We start from the raw sequence: 15346 nt of genomic DNA, 5'->3' as shown, positions 1-15346 counted from the left end.
GGAATGGGAAGAGAGTGGCCAAGTGCCAGAATAGGCGCATCTTCCAGATGTGCCTTTTCTGGGGTGGCTGGGGGCAGGTGTTTTTAGCCAGGGGGGGGCCAATAACCATGGACCCTCTCCAGGCTATTAATATCTGCCCTCAGTCACTGGCTTTACTACTCTGGCGGAGAAAATTGCGCGGGAGCCCACGCCAATTTTTTCCGCCATTTAACCCTTTATTTTAAGAGCTAGAACGGCCAAATTTTGCAGATACACACTACTGACATTAGTAGTGTGGAATCTGCAAAAAAAATGGAGAGAAGACATGGTTTACTGTATGTAAACCATGTCTCAAATCATGTCGGGTTTAGGAAGGAGAAAGAAAAAGCCGGTAATTGAATTACCGGCTTTCAAGCTGTATAGCGCTGGAATAAATATTAATATATATACATATATGTGTCTACTGACATATATATATATATATATATATATATATATATATAGACAGTATATATATATATTTTTCTTTTTGGGACACATGGATCACTTATATAGCGGTATGTTGGTTTTGCAAGCCTGTGAGAAAACCACGCAGTACGGATGCCATACGGATTACATACGGAGGATGCCATGCGCAAAAAACGCTGACACACCCTGCCTACGGAGGAGCTACGGACCACTATTTTCGGGACTTTTCAGCGTATTACGGCCGTAATATACGGACCGTATTGTTTTACGCTGTGTGTGACGCCGGCCTAACTCACAGACACAACAGAAATATGGGAATTGCAAGGTCTGGCAAATGCTTCTGGAACTTGCTTAGCGACTTAATATATCGTTAGGGACACAGTAAGGAAACTATATTGAAATCAATAGGGAAAGCCAACCGTCCAATGTAAACCAGATGAGCATATATGCTTGACAGCATCAGCAAATGCAGTATACTTATATGTTATGGTATGCCCAATAAATAAACAAATGTAGTGTTTCATTATATTTTATACCACCAAAAAATTATATGGAACCTCCCCAAAGAAATCTATGCTTTGTAAATGAAAAATGTCAATTCTAAAAGTTTAGGCTGGTGTCTATTTTATCCCAGGAATATATTTTAAAAATTACAGTATTTTCTGGCGTATAAGACGACTGGGGGAATAAGACGACGCCCCAACTTTTCCAGTTAAAATATAAAATCTTCTTAAAAGTCGGGGGTCTTCTTATACGCCGTGTGTCATCTTAGGCCGGGATCACACATGCGAGAAACACGTCCGTGTCTCGCATGTGAAATCCAAGTTCTGGCGCCGACACTTGGGAGCGGAGCGTGCGGCTCCATGTGTTGCTATGTGGCCGCACGTTCCGCTCCCAAGTGCTGGCGCCAGAGCTTGGATTTCACATGCGAGACACGGACGTGTTTCTCACATGTGTGACTCCGGCCTTACAGGGCGGATGCGGACCAATCTGCACATGGTGGGTGGAGTGGTCTCTATGACGCAGGGGGGGTATCACAGGGAAGGTGTAAGGGGAGTATCCCCCTATTACCTCATTGTGGCAGCGATGCTCTTTGCGGGTCTCTGTGCTGGGGGGTGGCTTCGGCTCCTCTTTCAGCAGTGTGGGGGCTCTGTGCTGGGGGGCGACGGTGGCTCTTTGTGCAGTGTCGGGGCCCCCCCGGCATTTTCTCAAAGCCCTATCAGAGCATTTCCTGCAATTGTAACAAAACCACAGAAATATCCAGAGTAAATAAAGAGCAGGACACGACCACAAAGATAACCAGTCCAACAGTAATATAAAGCAGGTGTGTACAAGGCACTAAACGTAGGAGTCCAGCAGAAAGTATGTGAGTAAGCACACCACATTTAATGAGTCAGTACAGCGATATTAAGAATGGGCACGCACACATCACTAAAGTGTAGAAGTCCAGCAATCATAAAGGTGGGAATGCACATGGTACTTAACCCTTTGATGACCTTGGGATTTTCCGTTTTTCAGTGTTCGTTTTTCGCTCCTCTCCTTCCCAGAGCCATAACTTTTTTTTATTTTTCCGTCAATATGGCCATGTAAGGGCTTATTTTTTGTGAAACAAGTTGTACTTTTGAACGACATCATTGGTTTTAGCATGTCATGTACTAGAAAACGGAAAATAAAATTCCAAGTGCGGTGAAATTGCAAAAAAAAGTGCAGTCCCACACTTGCTTTTTGTTTGGCTTTTTTGCTAGGTTCACTAAATGCTAAAACTAACCTGCCATTAGGATTCTCCAGGTCATTACGAGTTCATAGACATATAACATGACTAGGTTATTTTTTATCTAAGTGGTGAAAAAAAATTCCAAACTTTGCTAAAAAAAAAAAAAAAAAAAAAAAAAAATTGTGCCATATTCCGATACCCGTAGCGTCTCCATTTTTCATGATATTGGATCGGTTGAGGGCTTATTTTTTGCGGGCCGAGCCAGCGTTTTTAATGATACCATTTTGATTTAGATACGTTCTTTTGATAGCCCGTTATTGCATTTTAATGCAATGTCGCGGCGACCCAAAAAACGTAATTCTTGGGTTTCAATTTTTTTTCTCGCTACGCTGTTTAGCGATCAGGTTAATGCTTTTTTTATTGATTGATCGGGCGATTCTGAATGCTTCGATACCAAATATGTGTAGGCTTGATTTTTTTTTATTGATTTGTTTTGATTGGGGCGAAAGGGGGGTGATTTAAACTTTTATATTTTTTTTATTTTTTTCACATTTTTTTTACTTTTTTTTTTTTTTTTACTTTTGCCATGCTTCAATAGCCTCCATAGGAGGCTAGAAGCTGGCACAACTCGATCGCCTCTGCTACATAGCAGCGATCATCAAATCGCTGCTATGCAGCAGAAATGCAATTGTAATATGAGCGCCGACCACAGGGTGGCGCTCACAGCTACCCGGGATCAGTAACCATAGAGGTGTCAAGGAACTCTATGGTTACTATACAGAAGCATCGCTGACCCCTGATCATGTGACGGGGGTCAGCGATGCGCTCATTTCTAGCCACCCAGCCGGAAGCGCCAGTTAAATTCCGCTGTCAGCATTTGACAGCAGCATTTAACTAGTTAATAGCGGTGGGTGAATCGCGATTTCACCCGCCGCTATTGTGGGCAGATGTCAGCTGTTCAAAACAGCTGACATGTCCCGGCGGTGAGCCCGCATCAAAGTGGGGGTTCTGACCTCGGACGTACTATCCTGTCCATGGTCAGAAAGGGGTTAAACGTGGAAGTCCAGCATTATTCAGGAGCAGCATTAACAAGAGAAGGTCTCTATGTGTACCTTTTGGGCTGAAAGTCCCATACAATCCCAGCACAGTAGCCTCCACAAACACAGACCTAAAGGAGATGATGATGTCAGGATTTCTTACTGGCCACAGCAGTTCCAGGGGTGAATAGCTCCAACTAGAAGTCCAGACAGTAGTTAGGTTCAGACAACATCAGTGAGACGCACTGAGGACTGTAGGCAGCAGAACGTGGAGAGGCAGAGCACCGAATAACCAGCAGCAGGGAGTTCACCAGCAGAACAGCTGGAGCACAGGCGCCAACAGCAACAAAATAATCAAAGAGGAGCACACGACCTGGACTTAAAGGGACTCTGTCACCTGAATTTGGAGGGAACAATTTTCGGCCATAGAGGCGGAGTTTTCTGGTGTTTGATTCACCCTTTCCTTACCCGCTGGCTGCAATATTGGATTGAAGTTCATTCTCTGTCCTCCGTAGTACATGCCTGCACTAGGTGCAATCTTGCCTTGCACAGGCGTGTACTATGGAGGTCAGAGAATGAACTTCAATCTAATATTGCAGCCAGCATGCAGCCAGCGGGTAAGGAAAGGGTGAATCAAACACCCGAAAACCTCGCCCCTATGGCTGAAAATTGTTCCCTCCAAATTCAGGTGACAGAGTCCCTTTAAGTAATCAGGGCAGACAAGAAGTTCCATGACAGGGCAAGATACGAGAATCCATCTTGGATCAGGCCAAAAAAGCGCAAAGGAAAGTCCGGAATCCTTACACCAGCACTTCTGTCCATAGAACGGCTGCTGTTTAGGGTCATGTGACCAAACACATCCATAAGTCTAATAGCAAGTGACCTTGCTATTGGAGAAAGATGATGGACAGGTCTGATCACATGACCCTAAACAGCAGCCTTATTATGGACAGAAGTGCAGGTCAGTTTGGAGGAAAGCTGCACTAACAAGGGAAAATGGCCAACCTCTTTAAGCTTCTTTTGAAAGACTTCCAATAAGAAACAGACCACCAAATATCTCATTTTTCAAATGCATTATCTTTTACCTTCAGTCTGGTAGCCTTATCACAACATTGTCTTTCCTCTTTATGTTCTATTTGAAAACTCTGGGAGTCTTTCTGAAAGTCTCCAATCTTTATTTTCCCCCTCTCATCGAAACCAAACTGTCACTATACAAAAGAGCTTTTCACTAACATACATTTGAAATGAAACAAGGCTACATATGTTATTGGTATTGGCAGTGGTGTAACCACTGTGCCATGTTTCGAGGAGAGCCTGGAGGGGTGTGGCTAGGTGAACACTTGACTTTTTACTGGAGTCCCTGATGGCATGGTTAGGCTTGGCTCCGGATGGGCACCATGAGCTACTCCAGGACAGACTATGGGTGAACAGCAGCTGATCCCCAAGGGACAGGTAGCTGGAATGGCCCAGTAGGTGCATACAGCTGATCCTGGCAGGCACGGCAGGAACACAGGAACCACAGATAAAGAAGGGTCCAGCAGATATAACTATTAGAATGGCAGGTGCAGATGGGTCAGGCTGATATACAGGCTGGCACGGCAGGTGCATATTGGACCAGCTGATGTACAGACTGGCATGGCAGGTGCAGATGGGACCAGCTGATATACAGACTGGCACGGCAGGTGCACACCGGACCAACAAATGTACAGGCTGGCATGGCAGGTGCAGGCTGATCCTGCTGAAATACAGACTGACAAGGCAGGTATTGACACAGAGGTTAATGATGAGAGATACTAGCAGTGCTAGTGGGAACAAATGGACAGGGTTCTCAGAACTAGAAAGCATGCAGGAACTAGTTGATAATATTGCACAGGCACATCCATGCAGGTGGATGTGCCTTAAAGCAGAGGCGTAGCTAGGGTTTCAACTTAGGGGGGGGGCGAAACATCTGAGTGGGCCCCTAACCAGCTAACCCTGATTACAGCTACAGTTGCGCACTCTAATTGTGAATATAGTGGAACCTCAGAATATGACCGAGCTGTTATTGAAAATAAATCTATATACAAAAACGAACATTGACTTTACCGCCATATTGTGACCATATGCAACTTTGATGGCCACAATACTCTGAGTGCCCCATAACAATGATGCTTAAGTGCCCAGTTAACATTTAATAATGTCCCCTAAGGTCCCTCATGAACTGCTCCATTATACACAGTATGGTGAGCTTAAAGCTTCCATATACACAGTCTAAGGCCCCCACAGCTCCCCTATACACAGTATGATGATTCTATAACTCCCCGATACACCGTATGATGTTCTCACTGCTCCCCTTTACACAGTATGATCCCACTGCTCCCCTCTACACAGTATGATCCTACTGCTCCCCTATACACAGTATGATCCCACTGCTCCCCTATACACAGTATAATGCTGACAGAACTCCACTATAGAAAGTATAATGCCCCCCAGAGCTCCCTTATATACAGTGTAATGGGCCAACAGCTCCCATATGCACACTATGCCTTCACAGTTCCCTATACACAGTATGATGTCCCCCACAGTTCCCCTGTACACAGTTTGATGTGCCCACAGCTCCCTTATACACAGTATTATGTGTGCACAGCTTCCTTATACACAGTATGATGGACTCACGGCTCCCTTATACACAGTATGATGGGGCCAGAGCTTCCTTATACACAGTATGATGGACTCATGGCTCCCTAATACACAGTATGATGGGGCCAGAGCTTCCTTATACACAGTATGATGGACTCACAGCTCCCTTATACACAGTACGATGGACTCACAGCTCCCTTATACACAGTATGATGGACCCACAGCTCCCTTATACACATTATGATGGGCCCGCATCTCTTGCTCCCTTATACACAGTATGATGGGCTTGCAGCTCCTGCTCCCTTATACACAGTATGATGGGCTTGCAGCTCCTGCTCCCTTATACACAGTATGATGGGCTTGCAGCTCCTGCTCCCTTATACACAGTATGATGGGCTTGCAGCTCCCTTATACACAGTATGATGGGCCCACAGCTCCCTTATACACAGTATGATGGGCCCGCAGCTCCCTTATACATAGTGTGATGGACCCGCAGCTCCCTTATACATAGTATGATTGGCCTACAGCTCCCGTATACACAGTATGATGGACCCGCAGCTTCCGTATACACAGTGTGATGGGCCCGCAGCTTCCATATACACAGTATGATGGGCTTGCAGCTCCATTATACACAGTATGATGGGCCCACAGCTCCCTTATACACAGTATGATGGGCCCACAGCTCCCTTATACACAGTATGATGGGCTTGCAGCTCCCTTATACATAGTATGATGGGTCACAGCTCCCTTATACACAGTATGATGGGCTTGCAGCTCCCCTATACACAGTATGATGGGCTTGCAGCTCCCCTATACACAGTATGATGGGCCCACAGCTCCCTTATACACAGTATGATGGGCCCGCATCTCTTGCTCCCTTATACACAGTATGATGGGCTTGCAGCTCCTGCTCCCTTATACACAGTATGATGGGCTTGCAGCTCCTGCTCCCTTATACACAGTATGATGGGCTTGCAGCTCCTGCTCCCTTATACACAGTATGATGGGCTTGCAGCTCCTGCTCCCTTATACACAGTATGATGGGCTTGCAGCTCCCTTATACACAGTATGATGGGCCCGCAGCTCCCTAATACACAGTATGATGGGCCCACAGCTCCCTTATACACAGTATGATGGGCTTGCAGCTCCCTTATACACAGTATGCTGGGCCCACAGCTCCCTTATTCGCAGTTTGATGGGCCCACAGCTCCCTTATACACAGTATGATGGGCCTACAGCTCCCTTATACACAGTATGATGGGCTTGCAGCTCCCCTATACACAGTATGATGGGCCCACAGCTCCCTTATACACAGTGTGATGAACCCGCAGCTCCCTTATACATAGTATGATTGGCCTACAGCTCCCGTATGCACAGTATGATGGACCCGCAGCTCCCATATACACAGTGTGATGGGCCCGCAGCTTCCATATACACAGTATGATGGGCTTGCAGCTCCCTTATACACAGTATGATGGGCCCGCAGCTCCCTTATACACAGTGTGATGGGCCCGCAGCTCCCTTATACACAGTATGATGGGCCCACAGCTCCCGTATACACAGTATGATGGACCCGCAGCTCCCGTATACACAGTGTGGTGGGCCCACAGCTCCCTTATACATAGTATGATGGACTCACAGCTCCCTGTCATGATTTGGATGTCCTGGTCATTTACTCATCCTCCGACGTATTCAGTATTTTGTGGCACTGCTGCAGTGCCGCTGCTCAAACTTGTGAGCGCAGCTTCTGACGGGCCAGAAGATAGAAGCTATGTCACAAGCGCTCAATGTAAGACTATGAGGCTATGTGCACACGTTGCGGATTCGTGTGCGGAATTACCATGGATTTCCTATGTTTTTTGTGCAGATTTCACCTGCGTTTTACCACCTGTAGATTTCTATTGTGGAGCAGGTGTAAAACGCTGCGGAATCCGCAAAAAGAATTGACATGCTACGGAAAATACAACGCAGCGTTTCCGCGCGGTATTTTCCGCACCATGTGCACTGCGGATTGGGTTTTCCATAGGTTTACATGGAACTGTAAACCAGATGGAAAACTGCTGCGGATCCGCAGCGGCCAATCCGCAACGTGTGCACATAGCTTGAGCGTGAGAAAGAGGCCGAAACGAGGCTCCCACAGACTCACATTGATTAGTGACCTCTGCACTGCTCCATGAAACACTGGAGCAGTGGACAGGTCACAAACTGCAGGTGACGGAGCCGATCAGAGACAAAAACATGAAAACGCTAGAAGATGAGTATCAGACAGGGGGCAGCGGACTTGGATTTTCAGCACCGCTCCAGCAGTGAAATAAAAAATAATGCTGGAGTGGTGCTGTAAATGTGATGCAGCTCTTGGTTACTGTATGCGGGCTCCTTATACTAATACTCATAAAAGACCCAGGTGGTATGTATCAAAAGCCCCCTACCCCCCACCCCCAATCTCCAGCCTCCCCCCAATCTCCAGCCTCCCCAGACAACAAATATTACATGTCATGGAGTAGATATAATATCATAACTAAACATTATAATATTCAGCCCCCAGTGACCTGTCCCCCCCCCCACTTCAGCCCCAATACCCCCATCATCTCACATCCACCCCTCAGTGCCCTGTCCCCCCTCACTCACTTTCAGCCCCCACAAACAATATCCCAACAGTCTCACAGTGACATACCTGAATTTAATAAACCTAATAAGTTCCATCCCCACTTACTGATAAAGTTTGCACTGCAGGCAGGACCAGGAAGTAAGTGAAATGCAAGATGTGGGCACTAGGACCCAGCGTGCCTGAGTCAATCCCAGCTTGCACAGGGTGAAGAAAACTGCAGTCAGGGAAAAGCTTCAGGATCAGGTCAGCCAGGCGAAACCATTCACTGCAGGGGGGAGACTGCAGCCGGCCACTGTGCTGGCAGTGCAGAATCTCTGTCAGATAGGAGCAGACATTATACTGCTCTGCTTCTATGCTGTGCTCTGCCTCGTCACAGAAGTGGCCCTGCCCTGGCTCCCAGTGGGCCCCTTCATGTGACAGGGCCTGGGACGATGGCCCCTGTTATGGCTGGCAATCAGGCAACACAGCGTGCAGTAATCAGCGCACATACAGAGATCTGGCAATAACCAAAACAATAGGACGAGCTCTGAGACGTGGAATCTCTGTAGACTGCAGTACCTGATCTATCCTCACACAACTATAAGCAGCAGTGGATTGCGCCTATCACTACCTATGCAACTCGGCACTGCCTGAGGAGCTGACTAGCCTGAAGATAGAAATACAAGCCTGACTTACCTCAGAGAAATACCCCAAAGGAATAGGCAGCCCCCCACATATAATGACTGTTAGCAAGATGAAAAGACAAACGTAGGAATGAAATAGATTCAGCAAAGTGAGGCCCGATATTCTAGACAGAGCGAGGATAGCAAAGAGAACTATGCAGTCTACAAAAAACCCTAAAACGAAAACCACGCAAAGGGGCAAAAAGACCCACCGTGCCGAACTAACAGCACGGCGGTGCACCCCTTTGCTTCTCAGAGCTTCCAGCAAAAGTTAATAGCAAGCTGGACAGAAAAAACAGAAAACAAACTAGAAGCACTTATCTAGCAGAGCAGCAGGCCCAAGGAAAGATGCAGTAGCTCAGATCCAACACTGGAACATTGACAAGGAGCAAGGAAGACAGACTCAGGTGGAGCTAAATAGCAAGGCAGCCAACGAGCTCACCAAAACACCTGAGGGAGGAAGCCCAGAGACTGCAATACCACTTGTGACCACAGAAGTGAATTCAGCCACAGAATTCACAACAGGCCCCCTCTGCCCCCCCAGTAGCTACGCTACTGCCTTAAAGGGAACCTGTCGCCTGAATTTGGCGGGTCCCTTTTTGGGTCATATGGGCGGTGTTATGGGGCTTTTATTAACACCTTTTTTTCCCGCTGGCTGGTTGCGAAATTGACTTGCTGTAGATTCGCTTTCCTCCCTAGTTAACGCGTGCGCAAAGCAATCTTGCCTTGCGCACGCGTAGTATGCTTTGTCCAACTGCGGGCAAAGCCGAAAACCATTAGTGCTCATGCGCCAGTGCACTTTGTCCCGGAAGTATTTTGCTGTGTTCAGGGACAGGTGCACATAGGCAGCCTGTATAATATATTGCCCCCAATAGGCAGCCTGTATAGTATATTGCATCCCCATAGGCAGCCTGCATAGTATATTGCACCCCCATAGGCAGCCTGTATAGTATATTTCACTGCCACATGCAGCCTGTATAGTATATTGCACCCTCATAGGCAGACTGTATAGTATATTTCACCCCCATAAGCAGCCTGTATAGTATATTGCACCCCCTAGGCATCAAGTATAGTATATTGCACCCCCATAGGCAGCCTGTATAGTATATTGCACCCCCATAGGCAGCCTGTCTGGTATATTACACCCCCATAGGCAGCCTGCCAAGTATATTGCACCCCCATAGGCAGCCTGTTTAGTATATTGTACCCCCATAGGAAGCCTGTATATTATATTGCACCCCCATAGGCAGCCTGTATATTATATTGAACCCACATAGGTATATATATATATATATATATATATATATATATATATATATATTCACACACCTATTTTATGTGTATATATATCTATTCTATCTAGTATATTAAAACCTATTCTATTCTATACTGTACGCGTCAGATCATTTGCCGGCTTTTAATCTAAGTATCTAATATATAGCTTTTACATAGAGAGAACTGCTGTATGTAAAAGCTCATGGTAAAATCACATTGCATACGGATGCCATACGGTTGTCACACGGTTACTTGATACGAGAAAATCGCATCCTCGCATAGCAAACAGATTACACACAGATCACTGTTTGTATAACATTGGTGCGATTCTCATCCGTCAAATCGGACCGATTCTTTTTATATGTTAAGTGTGACTCCAGCCTTAGAGGTGTAGCAAAGCAAGGTACGCTGTGCTGTTCTACACTCCTGAGAATAACTTATGCCTGGACTAATGGTGGTCACACATAAGTATAGGGGTACAATAAGAGTTACCTATGAATGTTGCTTTTTTTGTTTGTTTTTTTGAATATCTACTCACTCAAGCAAGTCACAAATGAACTCCACAACATGAGACGAGTAAAATACATGATATATGAGACACTTATTATGTGGCATGTCTGTGCACAAAGTATAGCACATAAAAGTATACAGGATATATGACGGTATGTATTATACATCAGATATTACACCAGTCACATATCCTGTACATAGCATCTTATGTCTGTGCATGTAGTATATTCCATACAGTATATACAGTAGGATAGTGTGATTGGTATATATTATACAATGACTACAGACATCAGATATTATACCAGTCACATATCCTGCACATAACATCTGATGTCTATGCACGTAGTATATTACAGTATACAGGATATATGACTGGTGTATATTATACTATGACTGCAGGCATCAGATATTACATCATTCACATATCCTATACATAACGTCAGACATCTGTGCACATAGTATATTACATATAGTATACAGGATATGTGACTGGTGTGTATATTATACTATGACTACGGACATCAGATATTCTACCAGTCACATATCCTGTATATAACATCAGATGTCTGTGCACATAGTATATTACATACAGCATACAGAATATATGACAGTATGTATTATAGTATGACTACAAGCATCAGATATTACACCAGTCACATATCCTGTATATAACATCAGAAGTCTGTGTACATAGTATATTACATACAGTATACAGGAGGATATGTGACTGGTGTATTTTATACATATACATTGACTGCAGGCATCAGACATTACACCATATCCTGTATATAACATCCGAAGTCTGTATACATAGTATATTACATACAGTATACAGGAGAAGATGTGACTGGTGTATTTTATACATATACATTGACTGCAGGCATCAGACATTACACCATTCACATATCCTGTACATAACATCAGATGTCTGTGCACATAGTATATTACATACAGTATACAGGATATGTGATTGGTGTGTGATATGTCTACAAACATCAGGTGTCATATACAGGATAGTGTGTGACTGGTATATACTGTACTATGAATACATACATCAGATATTACACTATCACATACAGTATTATCTTCTATATAACATCTAATGTCTGTACACTGTGAGGCTGTGGCCTCTGATACAGCTAGGTGTTTGTTCTCCCCAGAATGTGCATGCAGACGGATGAAGTCCATAGGTGTGCATGAGAGTCACGGATCTCCGGTCCGGGTTTTCCATGTGACTGGAGGCCACAGGTTTGTGTGTGTTTAAAAGCCCTGCAGTAAGGGGTATAGGTGTGTCAGGTGTCTGGCCAGGAGAGGCCAGGTGTGTGTCAGTCTGGTGTGTGCTGGTCTGCTGAGTGCATGGAGGCAGAGGCCAGCAGAGCCAGCACCCAGGGCAGCTGAATAGCCTGGCACCCGCAGCGTACACAGAGATGCAAGTCATCCATGGTACTGGTCTCGGATGTGGACAGTCCTGTGCCTGGAGGTGGATGTCCTGTACCCGAAGGAGTCGGATGTGGACAGTCCTGTGCCCGGAGGTGGATGTCCTGTACCCAAAAGAGGACTAGCATGTGCAACGATTGCAAACAGGTGGATATGGTGCCCGGCTGCTATCCGGAGGATATCCTGAACTGTGTACGACTGTGTGAGTAAAGAGTCTGTAAAGAGACTGTGATACAGCGATGCAGGACACCCAAGAGAACTAGTCAGAGGAGGGCTGGCGTGTGTAGTGTCTGCAACATATGAGGCTGTGTGTATGGAGACTTATAGAAACTGTGAGATGGCGTGCGGTCGCCCAGGGAAACTGGACAAGGGAAGTCTGGCCTGTTTAGGGACCACAAATCTAAAGCCATGTGATATGTATTGATTTGAACTGGTGTAAACTGGTCACTGATAATATCCACTGAAGTTATATTCATTTATGTAAATTGGACTTTAATGCTATGAAGAAACACATTAAAAGAGACTTTTGTATTTGAATTTGTGGGTCACTGCTTCTTCACTGCGTACGATGCTACTGCAGCTTTACAACACATAGTATAACACATACAGGATAATGTATTACTTTCATATGATACACTGTTATACAGACATCGGACATTATACAGCAGACCTGGGCACAGTGTGGCCCGCGGGGCCATATCCGGCCCTCTGGCTGTCTCAGTGTGGCACGTGGACCGAAACAGCCATGGGGCTAAAAACCTGAGGGCCACGAGCCGCATGGTGCCAGCCAGCTCGCTGTCTCCATCTGCGCTGACTCCTTTGCTGGAAGAGGGGCCTCCGGCCACTTCCTCCCCCAATTAGTGTGTGAAACAGCTGACGCGATGACGTAATTTCATCACATCAGCTGTGTATTGGGGAGAGTCAACGCACCAGAGGCAGAGCGCCGGGGACCGGGACTGAGGTGAGTATGTGGTGTGTTTTTTTTGTTTTTTTTAAGTGTATGGGATGTTTGGGTGGGCATGGGAAAGCTATGGGGTGCCATGCTGCACATTGTGCTGCACATGGGGGTGACATGGTGTTGCACATGGGGGTGACATGGTGTTGCACATGGGGGTGACATGGTGCTGCACATGGGGGTGACATGGTGCAGCACATGGGGGTGACATGGTGCTGCACATGCTGCTGCACATGGGGGTGACATGGTGCTGCACAACTTACCCTTAGGCCACGTTCACATGTTGCTGTTTTTACCACGGATCCGCAGCGTTTTTGACGCTGCGGATCTGCAGCAGTTTTCCATGCAGTCTACAGTACCATGTAAACCTATGAAAAACCAAATCCGCTGTGCACATGCTGCGGAAAAAAATGCGTGGAAACGCAGAGTTGTTTTTTCCGCAGCATGTCAATTCTTTGTGCGGAACTGCAGCGTTTCTGCACCCATTGACTTGCATTGAGTCGGGCACTTCCGCAGCAAAACCACAGATGTAAAAAAGATCTGCGGTTTAGCTGAGGAGAAAACGCTGCAGTTCGGGAGGGAGGAAGAGTGTCGGCGGACTGTGGGCGGTGACTGTGTGTGTGTGAGCGGGGTCTGCGAGCTCTCTGTGCCGGGTCTGCGGGCTGTCCGGGGATCTGCAGTCTCTCCGTGCCGGGTCTGTGGGCTGTCAGGGTGGTCTGTGGGCTGTCCTGGGGTCTGCTGTCTCTCCATGCCGGGTCTGCGGGCTGTCCAGGTGGCCTGCGGGCTGTCCGGGGGTCTGCTGTCTCTCTGTGCTGGGTCTTTGGGTGGTCTGGGTGGTCTACGGGCTGTCCGGGGGTCTGCCGTCTCTCCGTGCTGGGTCTGCGGGCTGTCCGGGTGGTCTGCGGGCTGTCCGGGGCTCTGCTGTCTCTCCGTGCTGGGTCTGCGAGCTGTCCCGGTGGTCTGCGGGCTGTCCGGGGGTCTGCTGTCTCTCTGTGCTGGGTCTTTGGGCGGTCCGGGTGGTCTGCGGGTTGTCCGGGGGGTCTACTGGCTGTCCGGGTGTGTGTGGCACTGTGTGTATGTGTGTGCGCAGGCATCGTCCAATGGGACTACAAGTCCCATCCAGCTATGCCTCCTGCAGTGACTGACACATTAGCCAATGATGGGACAGTAGTAGTCCCATCATCCGGCTAATGTGTTGAATGTATAAAAAAAACCCCACAAACATACAACATACATACAACATATTACATTCAACATGCATACTACACACCTACAATATACTGCATACATACAATATGCAACATACATACAATATGCAACATACATACAATATGCAACATACGACATACATGCAACATACATGCAACATGCGACATACATGCAACATGCGACATACTACATATATGCCACATAATACTCTATCTGAAACTCAACCTCTCCAAAACTGAACTTCTTCTGCTCCCACCATCTACTAACCTCCCTAAATCTGACATTTCCCTCTCCGTGGGTGGCACCATAATAACACCCCGGCAGCAGGCGCGCTGTCTGGGTGTTATGTTTGACTCCGATCTCTCCTTCACCTCCCATATACAATCTCTTGCCCGCTCGTGCCGCTTACACCTAAAGAACATCTCTAGAATCCGCCCTTTTCTCACCATGGAGACAGCTAAAACCCTCACTGTCGCCCTGATCCACTCCCGCCTGGACTACTGTAACACTCTATTAATTGGCCTCCCCCTCACTCGACTTTCCCCTCTCCAGTCCATCCTTAATGCAGCAGCCAGGGTCGTCCATCTGGCTAATCGTTACTCAGACGCGTCCGCTCTTCGCCAGTCGTTACACTGGCTGCCCATTCATTATAGAATCCAATTCAAAGTACTTGTTCTCACCCACAAAGCTCTCGACAGTGCGGCACCCCCTTACATCTCCTCCCTCATTTCTGTCTATCAGCCTAACAGACCACTGCTCTCTGCAAATGACTTTCGATTAACCTCTGCACTAATCCATACCTCCCACTCCCGACTCCAAGACTTCTCCCGTGCTGCGCCAATCCTCTGGAATGCTCTACCCCAAGATATTAGG

The 15346-nt window shown here is 46.8% G+C and overlaps 1 long non-coding RNA gene across 1 annotated transcript in view; it reads right to left on the bottom strand.

The window, feature by feature from the left end:
• LOC138637664 (uncharacterized) overlaps positions 1–15346 on the bottom strand; it is a 176037-nt gene that overhangs the window by 66670 nt on the left and 94021 nt on the right. The window contains exon 2 of the long non-coding RNA XR_011312419.1: positions 1519–1678. This is a non-coding gene — a long non-coding RNA (uncharacterized lncRNA). The remainder of the gene's footprint in view (positions 1–1518; positions 1679–15346) is intronic.

Source organism: Ranitomeya imitator, chromosome 5, assembly GCF_032444005.1.
Source record: "Ranitomeya imitator isolate aRanImi1 chromosome 5, aRanImi1.pri, whole genome shotgun sequence".
Taxonomy (NCBI): domain Eukaryota; kingdom Metazoa; phylum Chordata; class Amphibia; order Anura; family Dendrobatidae; genus Ranitomeya; species Ranitomeya imitator.
The sequence above is the reverse complement of the archived record's forward strand: the minus strand, read 5'-3'. Positions and strand labels throughout refer to the sequence as shown.